Consider the following 17,265-nt stretch of genomic DNA (forward strand, 5'->3'; position numbering starts at 1 on the left):
ACACCGTTTACCCAACTGTCATGCTTAAACTGCAGTAATTTGTGCAATAATTGGCACTATTGCATGCTCATTGACCAAACTGTGCGCTCATAAAATAACTTTTCCTATGCTGCATTGAAAAATTTGTCGTTAAGCAGCTATTGTACTGGCTGCAATATCTCTTTAATGCTTGAGAGAGTATTAAAAATCAGAAGAGTAATTAAATACTCACACTCCGCCGGCAGAAGGGCAGGTTTGGCAGGGGTGAAACCATGATCAAGTGGGTGGTTCACCCGGGACAAGGCTAGGCCATTGCACTTTAGGCGTGCTGCTACCTGTGATGTCTCCAAATGCAACTCAACTGCAAAATTTGTGGTAGTGGGAGACTGCATTCACACTCTTCCCCTGATTTTCAAATAGAAACAAAGCTAAACTACTGTGTCCCCAATTCTCCAATGAGTACTTCCTCCCATGCAGTATTGCTAAATTATCCCTGAAATCTATTATTTTAAGTAATGGAAAAAAATCATGCAGTTGTTTTCATTTTCCCCCGCCACCTCCTGCCACACTCCTCTGAGGGTCAAGGCCCACATAATACCATAAACAACACTTCTCTGTTGATACGTTGGGATGGGAGGATGATTCCTTCAATGAATAACCTTTCCCTCCTTCCCCTCAGAAGAGCCAGTGCTGAGGGCAAGCATGCTTGGGGTTGGTGATACTAGTGACTCTAGTGGAGGCTCCTTTTTCCTCAAATGGTCCAAATGTTTCCTCAGAATCTTGTCCTGGATTCTCACCTTGTACGATAAGAACATAAGAACATAAGAAATAGGAGCAGGAGTAGGCCATCTAGCCCTTCGATACTGGCCCAGTCTTGGTTACTACAATTCCTGAGGTCCAGCTAAGGTCTTTCTCAAAGATCCTCACAAAAACTTGGTCATTCACTTAAATGATCTATTTTGTGAAGACTCGATGGACCAAATGGCGTCCTTCTACACTATAGGGAGTCTATGGATTCTCTGTTTTTGATGAATCATGGTTTCTTTTTTGGATTTCTTCTGTAGACTCTAACCATCCTGCCAAATTTGGAAATATGAGGTTCAGTTTTGAATGCAATCGATGCCCCATGAGTAGTTCTGCTGAGACTATGCCTGTAGTTGAGTGTGGGGTGGTTCTATAGGCTAATAAAAATCACGCAGTCTTGGTATCCAAAGATGCTGTTGACTTCTTTTTCATTCCGGATTTGAAAGTTTGTACAGGCTGTTCTGCCGAACTGTTTGAGCATGGGTAGCATGGCGCTGTTTTGATGTGTTTAATATAATTGAAAAGTACAAATTTTTGAAACTCCACACTGGTAAAAGCAGTATCATTACCTGAAACCAGGACTTCTGGTACTCTGTGAATGCAAAAACATGTTGATGATGTATGACTTTGAACTTGGTCCAAATGCTACTCGTGTCTGCAAAACATGATATGATTTATCAATGGTTGCATGAGAGAGAGTGAACTTCATCTGGTATGCATCTATCCATTTAGAGTGTGTATCTACCAATAAAAGAAACATACAGCCCATGAATGGACCTATAAAATCTACGTGCATCTCACCCAAGGTCTAGCAGGCCATTCCCATGGGGGCAAGTCGCAGCTATTTTTGACATTAATTGTATTGTTTCAATATGTCTGTTATGTGGGCATCAATGTTGGGCCAGTACACATTGTATGGTGGAGTTTCTGTTGCAGATGGAGGAGGAGAAAGTGGGTTCCCGGACACGTGTCCTTTGTTTGAATAGAGGGGAGTATGGTAGGATGAGAGAAGAATTGGCGAATGTGGACTGGGGGAGCGCGTTGGAAGGCAGGTCTGCTGAGGAGCAGTGGAGGATCTTTAAGGAGATCTTTCTTGGTGCTCAGCAGAAATTTATTCCGATGGTTAAAAAGGACAGTAGGAAGAGAGGTAATAAGCCGTGGATAACGAAGGAGGTGAAGGAAAGTGTTAAATTAAAAGCGGAGGAATTTAGAGTAGCTAAGAGCAGTGGGCGAGAAGAGGATTGGGAAAGGTTTAAATGTCAACAAAGATTGACAAAAAAGTTGATAAAGGAGGGTAGAAGAAGCTATGAAGCTGGGCTAGCGCTTAATATAAAAAAGGATAGCAAGAGTTTTTATAAATATATAAAAAGGAAGAGGCTGGCTAGGGTGAACGTTGGTCCTTTAGAGGATGAGAAAGGGGACCTAGTGGTAGGGGATGGGGATATGGCTAAGGTCTTGAATAACTTTTTTGTTTCTGTCTTCACGGAGGAGGACGTGAATAATTTGCCGGGTGTTAGCGATGGAAAGGTGGTAGGACTGGAGGGTCTTAATGACATTACTGTTACTAGAGAGGTGGTGCGCGACAGACTGGAGGGGCTGATTGTGGACAAGTCCCCAGGACCGGATGGAATGCATCCGAGGGTTCTGAAAGAAATGGCGGAGGTGATAGTGGATGCCTTGGTGGTTATTTTCCAGACGTCGCTGGATTCCGGGGAAGTGCCGGAGGATTGGAAAACGGCTAATGTTACGCCGTTGTTTAAGAAGGGTGCCAGGCAAAAGGCGGGGAATTACAGGCCGGTTAGTTTAACGTCTGTGGTAGGTAAAATGTTAGAATCCGTCATTAAGGAGGAAATTGCGAGGCATCTTGAAGGGAATTGCTTGATAGGGCAGACGCAACACGGTTTCATTAAAGGGAAGTCGTGTCTGACAAATTTACTGGAGTTCTATGAGGATGTGTCTAGGGCGGTGGATAGAGGAGAGCCGGTGGATGTGGTCTTTCTGGATTTTCAGAAGGCGTTTGATAAGGTACCTCACAAGAGGTTACTGCAGAAGGTCAGAGGACATGGAGTTGGGGGTAGGGTGTTAGCGTGGATAGAGGATTGGTTGTCAAATAGGAGGCAGAGAGTGGGGGTCAATGGGTGCTATTCGGATTGGCGGTTGGTGACTAGTGGGGTGCCCCAGGGGTCGGTGCTGGGGCCTCAGCTATTTACCATTTATATAGATGATCTGGAGGAGGGAACCGAGTGTAGGGTGTCGAAATTTGCTGATGACACTAAGATTGGGGGAAAGGCAAATTGTGCGGAGGGTGTGGAGAGTCTGCAGAAGGATCTAGATAGGCTGGGCGAATGGGCCAGGAAATGGCAAATGGAATTTAATGTTGGCAAGTGTGAGGTGGTCCACTTTGGTAGGAAGAATGGTAGGAAGGACTATTACTTACGTGGCGAAAAACTGCAGCAGGCGACGGTGCAGAGGGACCTCGGGGTCCTTGTGCATGAGTCGCAAAAACCCAGCCTGCAAGTGCAGCAGGTGGTCAGGAAGGCGAATGGGATGCTGGCCTTCATAGCGAGGGGGATTGAATATAAAAGTAGGGAGGTCTTGCTGCAGCTGTATAGGGCATTGGTGAGGCCGCAGCTGGAGTACTGTGTGCAGTTTTGGGCGCCGCACCTGCGCAAGGATATTTTGGCCCTGGAGGGAGTGCAGAGGAGGTTTACTAGGCTGATACCGGAGTTGAGGGGGTTGAGCTATGAGGAGAGGCTGAATAAACTAGGCTTGTACTCGTTAGAGTTTAGAAGAATGAGGGGAGATCTCATTGAGACGTATAAGATGATGAATGGGATGGATAGGATAGAGGTGGAAAGACTCTTCCCGCTCAAAAAAGACAGTAGGACTAGGGGGCACAGCCTCAAGATAAAGGGGGGGCGGTTCAGAACGGAGTTGAGGAGGAACTTCTTCACTCAAAGGGTGGTGAATCTCTGGAATTCTCTGCCCGTTGAAGTGGTGGAGGCTGCCTCGCTAAATATTTTTAAGAAGCGGGTTGATGGGTTTTTGATAAGAGAGGGGATTAAGGGTTATGGGGAGAGGGCGGGAAAGTGGAACTGAGCAGCGACAGATCAGCCATGATCTTATTGAATGGCGGGGCAGGCTCGAAGGGCCAGATGGCCTACTCCTGCTCCTATTTCTTATGTTCTTATGTTCTTATGTTCTTATACAAATAACTCCTCACCAACATTTACATTTTTGATATGCCCAAGTGAGCGCTATGCAGTTCCTCTTATAGTAAATGTCTTCCTGGATTGAAAACAACAATTTCTGACCCCCAAAGGATTATACAATCCTCACAGCGTAGTTCATCTTTTTGAGACAAGTAAGGCTTCAGAGCCTCTGAAGTTTGACCATGGAAACCACCGCTTAAAATCCTGTTTTTGTCTTTTGACAGTACAGGCTCCCTTTGTGTTCAAGTCCTGATCTGTTTTGCAGACACAGGCCGTTTCAAACAAGTTCAAAATCATAGAATCCATAGACTCATAGAATCTGCAGCACGGAGACAGGCCCTTCGGCCCAAACTGGTCCATGCCAACCAAAAAGCCCACCTAAGCTAACCCCATTTGCTGGCATTTGGCCCATATCCCTCTAAACCTTTCCTATCCAGGTATCTGTCCTTTTAAATGTTGTCAATGTCCCTGCCCCAACCACTTCCTCCGCCAGCTCATTCCACATAGCTACCAGCTTCTGTGTAAAAACATTGCTCCTCAGGTTCCCATTAATTCTTTCCCCTCTTAACTTAAACCTATGCCCCCGTTCTCGATTTCCCCAACTCTGGGAAAAAGACTGCATTCACCCGATCTATACCTTTCATGATTTTATACACCTCTATAAGATCATCCCTCAGTCTTCTATGTTCTAAAGAAAAAAGTCCTAGCCTATCCAATCTCTCCCTACAACTTAGTCCCTTGAGTTCTGGCAATATCCTTCTACACTCTCTCCAGTTTAATAACATATTTCCGATAGCAAGGCAACCAAAACTGAACACAATGCTCCAGGTGCGGCCTCACCAACGCCCTGTACAACTGCAACGTAACTTCCCAACTTCTATACTCAATGCCCTGACTGATGAAGGCCAGCATGTCAAAAGCCTTCTTCACTGCCCTATCTACCTGTGACTCCACCTTTAGAGAACCATGCACCTGAACTCCAAGGTCCCTCTGTTCCACGATTCTCCCTAAGGTCCTACTATTCACTGTGAAAGCCCTACCTTGATTTGACTTTCCAAAATGCAACACCTCTCATTTATTTGTATTCAACTCCATTTGCCATTTCTCAGCCCACTTCCCCAACTGATCAAGCTCCTGCTGCAATTTTTGATAACCTTCCTCACTGTCTACAATACCATCTATTTTAGTGTAATCTGCAAACTTACTGATCATGCCTTGTACATTTTCATCCAAATCATTGATGTAGATAACAAACAGCAATGGGCCCAGCACTGACCCTGCGACCACTAGTCACAGGCTTCCAGTCTGACAAGCATCCTTCCACCATTAAACCCTCTGCTTCCTACCATCAAGCCAATTGTATATTCAATTTTCCAGCTCTCCCTGGATTCCATGTGATCTAATCTTCCTGAGCAGCATACCACGTGGAACTTTATCAAAGGCCTTACTGAAGTTCATATAGGTTACATCTACCGCTCTGCCTCATCAATCTTCCTGGTCACTTCATCAAAAAATTCTTAACAAATTTGTATGGCATAATCTCCCATGCACAAAGCCGTGCTAACTACTCCTAATCAAACCCTGTCTTTCCAAATGCCTGTATATCTTGTCCCTCAGAAACCTCTCTAATAACTTACCCACTTCAGATGTTAAGCTTATCGGTCTATAATTCCCAGGTTTTTCTCATTAATCCTTCTTAAATAAGGGCACATTTGCTACCCTCCAGTCTTCTGGTACGTTGCTTGTGGCTAACAATAATGCAAATATCTCAGCTCCCACAATTTCTTATCTAGCCTCACACAGCGTTCTTGGATATACCTGGTCAGGGCCAAGAGATTTATCCACCTTCATACATTTTAATACATCCATCACTTCCTCTACTGTAATGCGAACTGTCCCCAATATATCGCCACTAACTTCCCCAGGTTCACATCTTTCTCCACGGTAAACAGGGGAGAAATATTCAGTCATTACGATTTCTTCAAGTCCTAGTGAGGGAGTTGAATTTACAGGCAGTGGTAAGTGGCTTAAAACTTCCAGACTCCAGGTCGATGCTCCAAGGTGTGTTCGTATGCTGAAAGCAGTAAGGTCCAATGTTGTATTCGGGCAGCGGGGATGGAAGGGATTGCCTTATCTTCTTTGAATAACCCCATTAACAGTTATGGTTGGTCACTGTTGTGAAATGCCTTCCGTATACATATTGGTGGTATTTATTGATGCTGAACATGACTTTTTCAATTTGGATGCACCCCTTCACTGCTTCGAGAGGGTCCTTGCTACATAAGCTATTGGTCTCTCTGTTCCATCTTTCCATCTGTGGGAAAGTACAGCCAGATGACACCATCATACTGGGTCGGATTTCAAACAATGATGAGATGGAGTACAGAAAAGAGATAGAGAATCTAGTGAACTGGTGCGACGACAATAATCTCTCCCTCAATGTCAGCAAAATGAAAGAGATAGTCATCGACTTCAGGAAATGTAGTGGAAGACATGCCCCTGTATACATCATGATGTAGAGATGCCGGCGTTGGACTGGGGTAAGCACAGTAAGAAATCTCACAACACTAGGTTAAAGTCCAACACGTTTATTTGGTAGCACAAGCTTTCGGAACATTGCTCCTTCTTCAGGTGAGTGAGGAGGTGTGTTCACGAAAGGGCATATTTAGACACAAACTCGACTTACAAGACAATGGTTGAAATGTGAGTCTTTACAGGTAATCAAGTCTTAAAGGTACAGACAATGTGAGTGGAGAGAGTTAAAAAAGTGTGTATTGTCTCCAGACAGGACAGTCAGTGAGATTTTGCAAGCCCAGGCAAGTTGTAGGGGTTACGGATAGTGTGACATGAATCCAAGATCCCGGTTGAGGCTGTCCTCATGTGTGCGGAACTTGACTATCAGTCTCTGCTCAGCGACTCTGCGCTGTCGTGTGTCATGAAGGCTGCCTTGGAGAATGCTTACCTGAAGATCAGAGGCCGAATGCCCGTGACCGCTGAAGTGTTCCCCAACAGGAAGAGAACACTCTTGCCTGGTGATTGTGAGCGGTGTTCATTCATCCGTTGTCGTAGTGTCTGCATGGTCTCCCCAATGTACCATGCTTCAGAACATCCTTTCCTGCAGCACATCAAGTAGACAACGTTGGCCGAGTCGCAAGAGTATGTACCGTGTACCTGGTGCAGGAAAGGATGTCCTGAGGCATGGTACATTGGGGAGACCATGCAGGAGTGTTCTCTTCCTGTCGGGGAACATCAAAGCAGTTACGGGCATTTAGCGTCTGATCTTCAGGTAAGCGTTCTCTAAGGCAGCCTTCACGACACACGACAACGCAAAATCGCCAAGCAGAAACTGATAGCCAACTTCCGCACATGTGAGGACAGCCTCAACCGGGATCTTGGGTTCCCATCACACTATCTGTAACCCCGACGACTTGCTTGGGCTTGCAAAATCTCACTAACTGTCCTGGCTGGAGACAATACACATCTCTTTAACCTCTGCTTAACCCTCTCTCCACTCACATTGTCTGTACCTTTAAGACTTGATTACCTGTAAAGACTCACATTCCAACCATTATTTTGAAAATTGAGCTTGTGTCTTTATATACCCTGTTTGTGAACAGAACTCCTCACTCAACAGAGGTGAAGTGGAAATGGGAATTGTCTCAACTGTCCTGCTTGAGACAATTAACACCTCTTTAACCTGTGATTATCCCTCTCTCCACTCACACTGTTTGTACCTGTAAAGACTTGATTACCAATAAAGACTCGCATTCCAACCATTCTTCAAATCTGTAATTATCTTGAAATTATGTCTTTGCCTATTTATGCTGTGTTTGTGAACCTACCTCCACTTACCTGATGAAGGAGCAGCACTCCGAAAACTTGTGATTCCAAATAAACTTGTTGGGCTTTAAAGTAAAAGTTTATTTATTAGTAACAAATAGGCTTACGTTAGCACTGCAATGAAGTTACTGTGAAAATCCCCTAGTCGCTACACTCCGGTGCCTGTTTGGGTACACTGAGGGAGAATTTAGCATAGCCAATGCACTTAACCAGCAAGTCTTTCAGACTGTGGGAGGAAACTGGAGCACCCGGAGGAAACCCATGCAGACACAGAGAGAATGTGCAAACTCCACACAGACAGTAACTCAAGCTGGGAATTGAACCTGGGTCCCTGGCGCTGTGAGGCAGCAATACTAATCACTGTGCCATCTGGTCTCACAACACCAGGCTTAACAATCATGTCTTTCAGACGATGGGAGGAAACCAGAGCACCCAAAGGAAACCCATGCAGGCGCAGGGAGAACATGCAAACTCCGCACAGTGACCCAAGCCGGGAATCAAACCCCGGTCCCTGGCGCTGTGAGGCAGCAGTGCTAACCACTCTGCCACCGTGCTGCCTTGTACCTAATTGCACGTTTGTTTCTGTGCTCAAGTGCTCTCTTGGACTATTCTTAAGCTTGGGCTCTAGGTATTTCTGGATCATCTTGATAGAGTCATATTGTGAGGTAAAGAGATTTACAGAGGTTGTTCCAGAACTGTACCTCTTCCAGCACTGATTTGTGCTTTAGACAGGGTATCAGTTTTTGTGAGGTATTGAATAGTCTACGTGCAACTGTTTTTGTTGCACTTTGGGATTGTATTTCAGGGGAAACCAAATTACTATCTCCAATCAGTTAAGTTCTTCCTAAAAGAATCCTGGGTAGAAGCAGAAATGGCAGAAAACTGAAGAAACAGGCTAGACATAGTAAGTTACCAGATGTTAAGAAAGCAGTGATTTAATCAAAAATTCAGAAACATGATCCTGGGGATTGAAGGCTTGTTACCTTGACATCTATAATACGGGTAAAACTTGCATCTAATATAAAAAAGCAATTTAAGAGCATCATGATGCAAGCATACAGGCAATAAAACCAGTCTAACATAGGTTTATAAAAGACAGGACGCACCAGGTTAATTTGCTGGAATACTTTGAGGATGTGACTCAGTTGGTGGAGAAGGTAAAGACTGTATATTTTATCTCTCAGGATACATTTGATAAGGTCTTTCATGTGGAGGCTCATGCTTAAACTGAAAGGTCATGGGATCTCAGATGCAGTTGAAAATTGATTTTGAAATTGACTAGATATTACAAAAAAGGTAGTTGGTTTCAATGTTGATACTGCAGCTCTAATTGGACATCTCTTAACTTGCAGGCTAGACTGCTACCAATTGCAGTGAATAGAGACTCAATTGGAACAGGAAAGGTAAATGGACAGATTCTGAATATGATATAATCAGAGGGCAGGGCCTATTACCATTGGAGAGGCTGGCAGCATAGCACTGACTGGGCTGAGATCGGCATATGCGCAGTAGAACCGCACTGCCAGCCTCCTGATCGCTGGCCAGCTCGATTTCTGGTCAGCCCCGTGATCCCCACATTGCTGCCCCTCTGATTTCCCACATGGTCCAATTGCTGGTCCCCCGAACATGTCCAGGCCAGGCTCGCCCACCCCTGCCCCAGCTTGGCAGTGCCAGGGCCCAAGGCGGGCACTGCCAAGCTGACAATGCCCAGGGGGAACCTCTCCCTCACCTCCGACCTCCTGGGAAGCCTTGATTGATTGCCCCCTTCACTCCAGTAAGGTGCGACTGCCAGCTCCCCGCAAGTGAGAAGCAATGCCAAACCCCGTTGGAATGAACCACTACTGATGGGGGCAGGGGGAGACACTAGCAGACCTGGAAGTTTCAGTCCTGGGCTCACTAATGATATTTAAAACAAATTTAAATGAAAATTTACGTAATTTACTCAGCTCCGCACCGGAAATCCAGCTGCCAGAGACGCGTGGAGATCATGGCACCCAGCGGGAAGCCCGCTAAACAGCCTCCTGTTCCTGAACTAAAAAAGCAGCTCAGAGGGCTGAGAGAATTGCACCCTACGTATTTCGCAAGTTTTATTTTTCTTGGGTGTCAATATCGAATGGGCAGATTGGTTGAACAGCAATATTGTTTCATCTTAATCATACCAATTCTGTTCTCTATGCTCCTGCATGAAATATCGGGGTGAATTTTACAGCCCCCGCTGATATACTTAATGGTGAGGAGGTAAAATAAAGCAGGTGACCAATCTTCCCACTTTCGAGTTGTCCCCCATCTTATGGGGGTGCGGGTAAGGCGTCAGGTACCCCACTGCCTGACCTTGGGCCTATTGAGGTCCTTAAGTGAACAAAGCCACTTAAGGGCTTCACTCTGCCTCTGCCGCAATTTTTTGGTTTGCGGGTGAAGACTTTCACTGCACCAGCTGCTGGCCGCCAGGAAGGCAGATTGTTTGGGTGGCCCCCTTGTGCCCATTGGGTACTCCAAGGTGGTGTCAAAATCTATTTGTCCCTGCCTCCTCCACCTGGCTTCTCTAACCTGACCCCTTATCTTCTCCCCCACCACCCTCTATGAGGTCTCACAGCCATTCTCATCAAAAACCCCCAGACTTAACCAGGTCTGGTGTCCATCCCCTCTTCTTCCTGGAGACTGTCTGTAGCTTTAACAGCGGCCACTACTTTCTTCTTACCCAGAGTACCAGCAGTAACTTCCTATATCTGTCAGGTGATTCAGTAAGAAATAGAATGATGAAGTTGATCACCCTTCCTGGCTCACTCTAGTAATATAATTTTTCTTTTATCATACATGGATAAGATGGGTATAGAGGGATATATATGGGGCGGCGCAGTGGCACAGTGCTTCACACTGCTGGCTTACAGTGTTAGGGACCTGGGTTCGATTCCCAGCTTGGGGTCACTGTCTGTGTGGAGTCTGCATGTTCTCCCTGTGTCTGTGTGGGTTTCCTCCAGGTGGTCCAGTTTCCTCTCACAGTCCGAAAGATGTGCAGGTTAGGTGCATTGGCCATGCTAAATTCTCCCTCAGTGTATCTGAACAGGCACCGGAATGTGGCGACTAGGGGATTTTCACAGTCACTTCATTGCAGTGTTACTATAAGCCTACTTGTGACGAATAAATAAACTTTATATGGGCCAAACGCGGGCAATTGGGACTAGCTTAGTGGTTAAAAAAAGGTAGGCATGGACAAGTTGGGCCTATTTTCATGCTGTAAACCTCTATGACTCTATGATGATTTTATTGCAAGCAATGTAATTCAGTGCTCAATGTCCCACACTGTTCCTTTATACAGCTACCGTCTGATATACTTTATAGACAGTTAGGTTTGTTCGGCCTGTGCGATCAGCAAAACAGAAGCAGATAAGAAATACACTCAGACAGTGACTTCACACAGGCTGGGAGTGAAATGTGTGCTGAGAGGGGCTCAGCACTTTTGGGGGAGATATTACTGCCCAAGGTGGTAAAAGGAGGCCATAACTTAATAAAGAAAGCATAGATGGAAGTGGCAACACTGATCAGTGGACAGGGGACCTGGCTACTATGCAGGAAGAAGTTTGGTGACCTTCTTGTTGGGGCTCATAGGTGTGAAACCCCCGTGCATCTGATTAGACCAGATGATTGGCATGAGTGTAAGGATGATGTGCCGCAATGTGATGGGCACCTGAATCTGTGTCTTTTGGGGAGGTTGTCATGTTCTAGCATGTAGAAAGAAGACTAATAAAAGCACTTTTGCCATTACAGTGGAAGAGGAGTCACATTACAGGAGTGAGGACTAATGGACGGATTGCTGATACTAAGTCAGGTGGAGGAGTAGATCCCTGAGATGGCATGTGAACGTGGAGCCAGATCCACTGGTTGTGCAGAGACCCTCCCCCTAAGAGTCCAGTAGTCAAGGAAGAGGTTGGGGCAGCGATTGTAAAACTGACATGTGAAATCCATTGATCCCCATTGCTCATCCATGCAGAAGTCTTTGCTCAGCCAGGTGTCCATTCTGAGAAGCAACTGGACTGCATGCACACTGAGTTTATAATGCTGCACGAGAATTACATATGTTTCCCCTCCCTTAAATTGCACATCCTCTAGACCGCAGAAGGATCCCGAGGATCCTCTCTTGACCTACAGATAGATACACCTGCCTCACATCCTCCCTCTGCACCATGCACCAGTGCAGATAAAGGCACGTGGATGGGCAGATGTGTTTCGGAGTACACAGCAGTGTGTACTGGAAAAGGCATGTCACATTCACTTGTAGAGTTGTCAGAGGCGGAGAGTACCCCGGAAGCCAGCAGTCGGAGGATTGCTGGAGATCAGTATAATGCTGGGCCTGACACAGATGATGAGTCTCTGGAGTCTCTTATTAGGTGTCAAAGGCTGGATGTCCAGAGGCATGCACATGGAGATCAGGCAGAGATACCTGAAGGTCTGCATTCCATGTCTGTATTGAAAGAGTCTGTGTAGAGCATGAGCACTGTGTTAGCTCAGAGCTCTGAACGCACAGCTTTCTCTATGAGAGTGGAGACTCCAGGAACTCAATCAGGGGTTTGTGGGGATGCATTCAGACCTCCAATCTCACACACTGTCGCTGGCCTCACTGTCAATGTGAGAGATGGATGAGACACCTGGTGATTCTGCTAGCATTCCATCCATCCCTGGTGAGCAGGGAGGTTCAAGAAAACCTCATGACCGGGGCTCAGTGCATCTGGGGGCTCTTCTCAGGGTGATCCTGATGATGGCAGCATCTCCTTTGCCCCTCTGACAGTGATCAGAATCTGAGGATACCATGACGATTGAGGAGTGCCCAGCCATGTCGCTGGATACTCCTGCCCAGATGAGGCCTACACAGGACATTGGAGTAAGCAGCCTGCTTCCAATGCAGCTGCCAGTGAGGGGAAAGTCCCAAGACATGTGGAAATTTAATTCCCTATGCTCACTTAAGGGGTCTCATATGTGAATCATTTTTCATTGATACATATATAATGGTGTATGTATATCTCACAGTTCACTATTAAAATTTTGGTTTATTATTGTCACATGTATTGTCACATGTATGTAATGAAAAGTATTCTTTCTTGCGCGATATACAGATAAAGCACATTGAACATAGAGAAGGAAAGAAGAGAGTGCAGAATGTAGTGTTACAGTCATAGATAGGATCTAGAGAAAGATCAACTTAATGTAAGGTAGGTCCATTCAAAAGCCTGATGGCAGCAGGGAAGAAGCTGTTCTTGAGTCAGTTGGTACATGACCTCAGGCTTTTGTATCTTTCACAGAAGAAGGTGGAAGAGAGTTTGTCTGGGGTATGTGGGGTATTTGATTATGCTGGCTGCTTTTCCAAGGCAGCGGGAAGTGTAGACAGAGTCAATGGATGGGAGGCTGGTTTGCGTGATGAACTGGGCTTCATTCATGACCCTTTGTAGTTCCTTGCGGTCTTGGTCAGAGTAGGAGCCATACCAAGCTGTGATACAACCAGAAAGGATGCTTTCTATGGTGCATCTGTAAAAGTTGGTGAGAATCGTAGCTGACATGCCAAATTTCCTTAGTCTTCTGAGAAAGTAGAGGCATTGGTGGGCTTTCTTAACTATAGTGTTGGCACGGAGGGGCCAGGACAGGTTGTTGGTGATCTGGACATATAGAAACCTGCAACTCTCAAACTTTTCCAGTTCGTCCCTGTTGATGTAGACAAGGGCATGTTCTTTACGCTTCCTGAAGTTGATGATTATCTCCTTCATTTTGCTGACATTGAGGGAGAGATTATTGTTGCCGCATCAGTTCACCAGATTCTCTATGTCTTTTTTGTACTCCGTCTCATCATTGTTTGAGATCTGACCCACTGTGGCATTGTCATCAGCAAACTTGAAAATCAAGTTGGAGGGCAATTTGGTCACACAGTTATAGGTGTATAAGGAGTATAGTAAAGGGCTGAGGATACAGCCTTATGGGGCACTGGTATTGAGGATGATCATGGTGTTGCCTATTGTTACTGATTGTGGTCTGTGAGTTAGGAAGTCTAAGATCCAGTCGCAGAGGGAGGAGCCAAACCCTAGGCCACTGAGTTTGGAGATGAGCTTTGTAGGAATAATGGTGTTGAAGACTGAGTTGAACACAGTGGATCAGATCTCAAACAATGATGAGACGGAGTACAGAAAAGACATAGAGAATCTGGTGAACTGATGCGGCAACAATAATCTCTCCCTCAATGTCAGCAAAATGAAGGAGATAATCATCAACTTCAGGAAGCGTAAAGAACATGCCCCTGTCTACATCAACAGGGACGAACTGGAAAAGTTTGAGAGTTGCAGGTTTCTATGTGTCCAGATCACCAACAACCCGTCCTGGCCCCTCCATGCCAACACTATAGTTAAGAAAGCCCACCAATGCCTCTACTTTCTCAGAAGACTAAGGAAATTTGGCATGTCAGCTACGATTCTCACCAACTTTTACAGATGCACCATAGAAAGCATCCTTTCTGGTTGTATCACAGCTTGGTATGGCTCCTACTCTGACCAAGACCACAAGGAACTACAAAGGGTCATGAATGAAGCCCAGTAGTCAATAAATAAGAGTCTGACATAGGTGTCTTTGTTATCCAGGTGTCTCAGGGTTGAGTGCAGGGCCAGGGAGATGGTGTCTGCTGTGGACCTATTGCAGTGATAAGGGAACTGTAGTGGATCCAGGCAATCTGGGAGACATCATGTCCAGTGGTCTTAGTTTGCTTCATATAATTATTAGGGTAGAGGCTTGGCAGTTATTTGTCACACATAGACTGGGCTGCAAAGCCTATTTCAGAGTTAGGGACATGAGTAGAGGGTGACAGGAGGGCCTCATCAATATGTTGCCTTGCCATAATTTGGATTCCTGGAGTCCTAATTAAAAGCACTTTGAATCAAGGCCTCCTTGGACTCCCTGCCTCCCACAGGCATCCTCAAAGTTGGTTGTCAGTGGCCTCTGGAACAGCACTGCTGTCTTCATCCTCCAAATAATCCCCCCTTGAGTGAGCCTGATTGTGTCGGGCATAGTAGACTTCTACAATAAGGCAGATGCATTCCAGAGGATATTGCAGTGATCCCCCTGAGCAAACTAAGCAGCGAAATCTCATATTGAGCAGGCTTATTGTGCTCTCAATTATTGCCCTTGTGGAGGCTTGACTGCTGTTCATAGCAGGAATCCTTGGGTGTCTTAGCAGTGCCATCTTTTTAGCAACTAGCCTTTTCCCCCAATAGCTAGCCATCCAACTGTGCTGGTGTAATGAACAGCCTTGGCACCTGGGAGCAATGCAGGATGGAGACACCTTCCTGGATTCCTGGCACAAACCTGCAGCACCTCATTCTTGTGGTCAAACATATTCTGCACATTTAGAGAGTGAAAGCCTTGATGGGCACGTGTATGCAGTGAATGGCTCCTTGAATTCTCGGAAATCCAGCTATGACATCAAATCTTCTGGCTCACTCTACCTGGCTGGCCTCATCAGTCCTGAAGTGAATGTTGACCCTTCAGAATAATGCATCTGTAACTAACTTGATGCAGTTGTGCGCTGCAGATTACAAGAATCCACAAAGATCTCCTATACCCCTTGGAATGATCCTAGGGCATTAAAGTTTAGGGCCACTGTCACCTTCAGAGCCACTGGCCACCTACACAGTTTGAGGTTATTTCAGGGCTGATTGTATCGCAGATAGAGGTGACAGTGTCCTTGGAAAGATGGAATCTTCTTTCGCACTGAACCCCTGACATATCGATGTAGCATGATCACTGCCTGTACACTCTACTATTGTAATCTTCTCCTGACCCTTCTCCTTTGCAAAGCCTGCTTGCCCTTTACCCCTTCTGACTGCGCTTCTTGGACCAGAGGGCAGACTCTACAATAGTGCCTGTGGGCAATTGGCCTTCACTCCTGTGTGGCTCTTCTCTCCTTGTCTGAGGGTGTCCCTCCAGCTGAGTACACAATCCCCATGTATGACTTGATGGTTGCATTAGTTTCAACACTGAAGGGGCATGTCTGCAGAAGGCCTCTGCAAATGTTTAACCCTCCTACAAATCAACCAGAATATTCCAAAAACAGTCGATAATCCATCAACAAACCTCTCAGTTCAAAATTCCTAACTTCTTACCTCTCCAATATTTTCTGGGCCTTTTGCCCTGCCCTGGATTTACGATGAATGAAAACATGAAGGCCTCCTGGCCAATTGGCCCATGTGTCATGCATAAAAGCAGGCAGGCCACTCGAAATCATGGTGAATTTGGGCTTTAATTGCCTTAATTGGCTCTTGTTGGTAGATGTGCTTTTGATTTCTGTATGTGCCTGCTGATTGAAATATCCTGGGGTGGTGTGATGACATTGGTGTCATCACGCCCCATTTCATGAAGCATCTAGCCTGCTGCATGCAGATTCTGCAGTTGGCACCATTTACAACTGGCATAATCCCTTTATTTTAAATGGCTTGCTACCAGTGTTGGAATAAGACAATCAAAAAAGGGATGAATTACCCTCTGTGGAAATAAATTTGCTAGAGTGAGACTCGCACCTTCTGGTGTGACACTGTTTTAAACCCAGTGAATTTGTCAAGTGAGGCAGATCAAAATACCCATGCTGAGCTCTCAGCACTGCTGGAATGCTCTTTCGGAAGCTCATCTCTTGGACAGGGAACAGGGAAGTAGTATGAAAGTAGCCAACTCTGGTTGGATATATTTCCAATAACCTAAATACAGCCACTGATTGCCCGACATGCCCCACCTTCCTACCCCAGCTGACAAGCAAACACACTTTTCCTTACCTCATTGCATGATTCTTCATTGTCAACCTATTGCCTTTTCTGTCCTTATCTAATACTTTAAAACAAATAAACATAAGTGTTGGCTGATGCCATTTTCTTCTTCTTACTCTCTTAACCTAATGTGGATGGGACATACTCAACATCAACCATCAGTTCCAGTGAAAAACCATGGAAGTAGCAGCAGATATCAGGAAGTCAGAATTGCTCCCATGTGTCTACAATTGCCCAATACAAACAGAAAGTGAGGAAAATCCAGGCCTACGAAATGTCACAGCAACCTGCCTAAGGGGCTCACAGAGCAGTTTACAAAATGTGAAAATCAAAATGAAAGGCAAATGTAATACGATTAAATGAATTACTGAAACGAACTTTTTCCTAGTTAGGAGTTTAACCCCTTTTCTGCACAGATTTACATTTACTTCTACAGTGATGATCTGCTGCATGTGTGTAATGCAGCAGCTGTCTGCAGCCAACAGATCTGTGCTTGAGTTTGTGGTTGGAAGAACAACCTATTTCAATGTTTTAAAATTGCAAAGCAGATGTGCTCTCAAACTCTGGGTCAATTGGGAAGACAAATTAAGACAGAGAGATGAATAGATTTAGAACATAAGAACATAAGAACATAAGAAATAGGA

The 17,265-nt window shown here is 45.4% G+C and overlaps 1 non-coding gene across 1 annotated transcript; it reads left to right on the forward strand.

The window, feature by feature from the left end:
• The first annotated feature begins 230 nt into the window (after positions 1-230).
• LOC145362081 (U1 spliceosomal RNA) lies at positions 231-386 on the forward strand. Its single transcript, XR_013889934.1, has one exon. It is a non-coding gene; the product is annotated as a U1 spliceosomal RNA (small nuclear RNA).
• Positions 387-17,265: the final 16,879 nt, after the last annotated feature.

The sequence above is a fragment of the Carcharhinus amblyrhynchos genome, chromosome X, assembly GCF_965287045.1.
Source record: "Carcharhinus amblyrhynchos chromosome X, sCarAmb.v2.hapA, whole genome shotgun sequence".
NCBI lineage: Eukaryota > Metazoa > Chordata > Chondrichthyes > Carcharhiniformes > Carcharhinidae > Carcharhinus > Carcharhinus amblyrhynchos.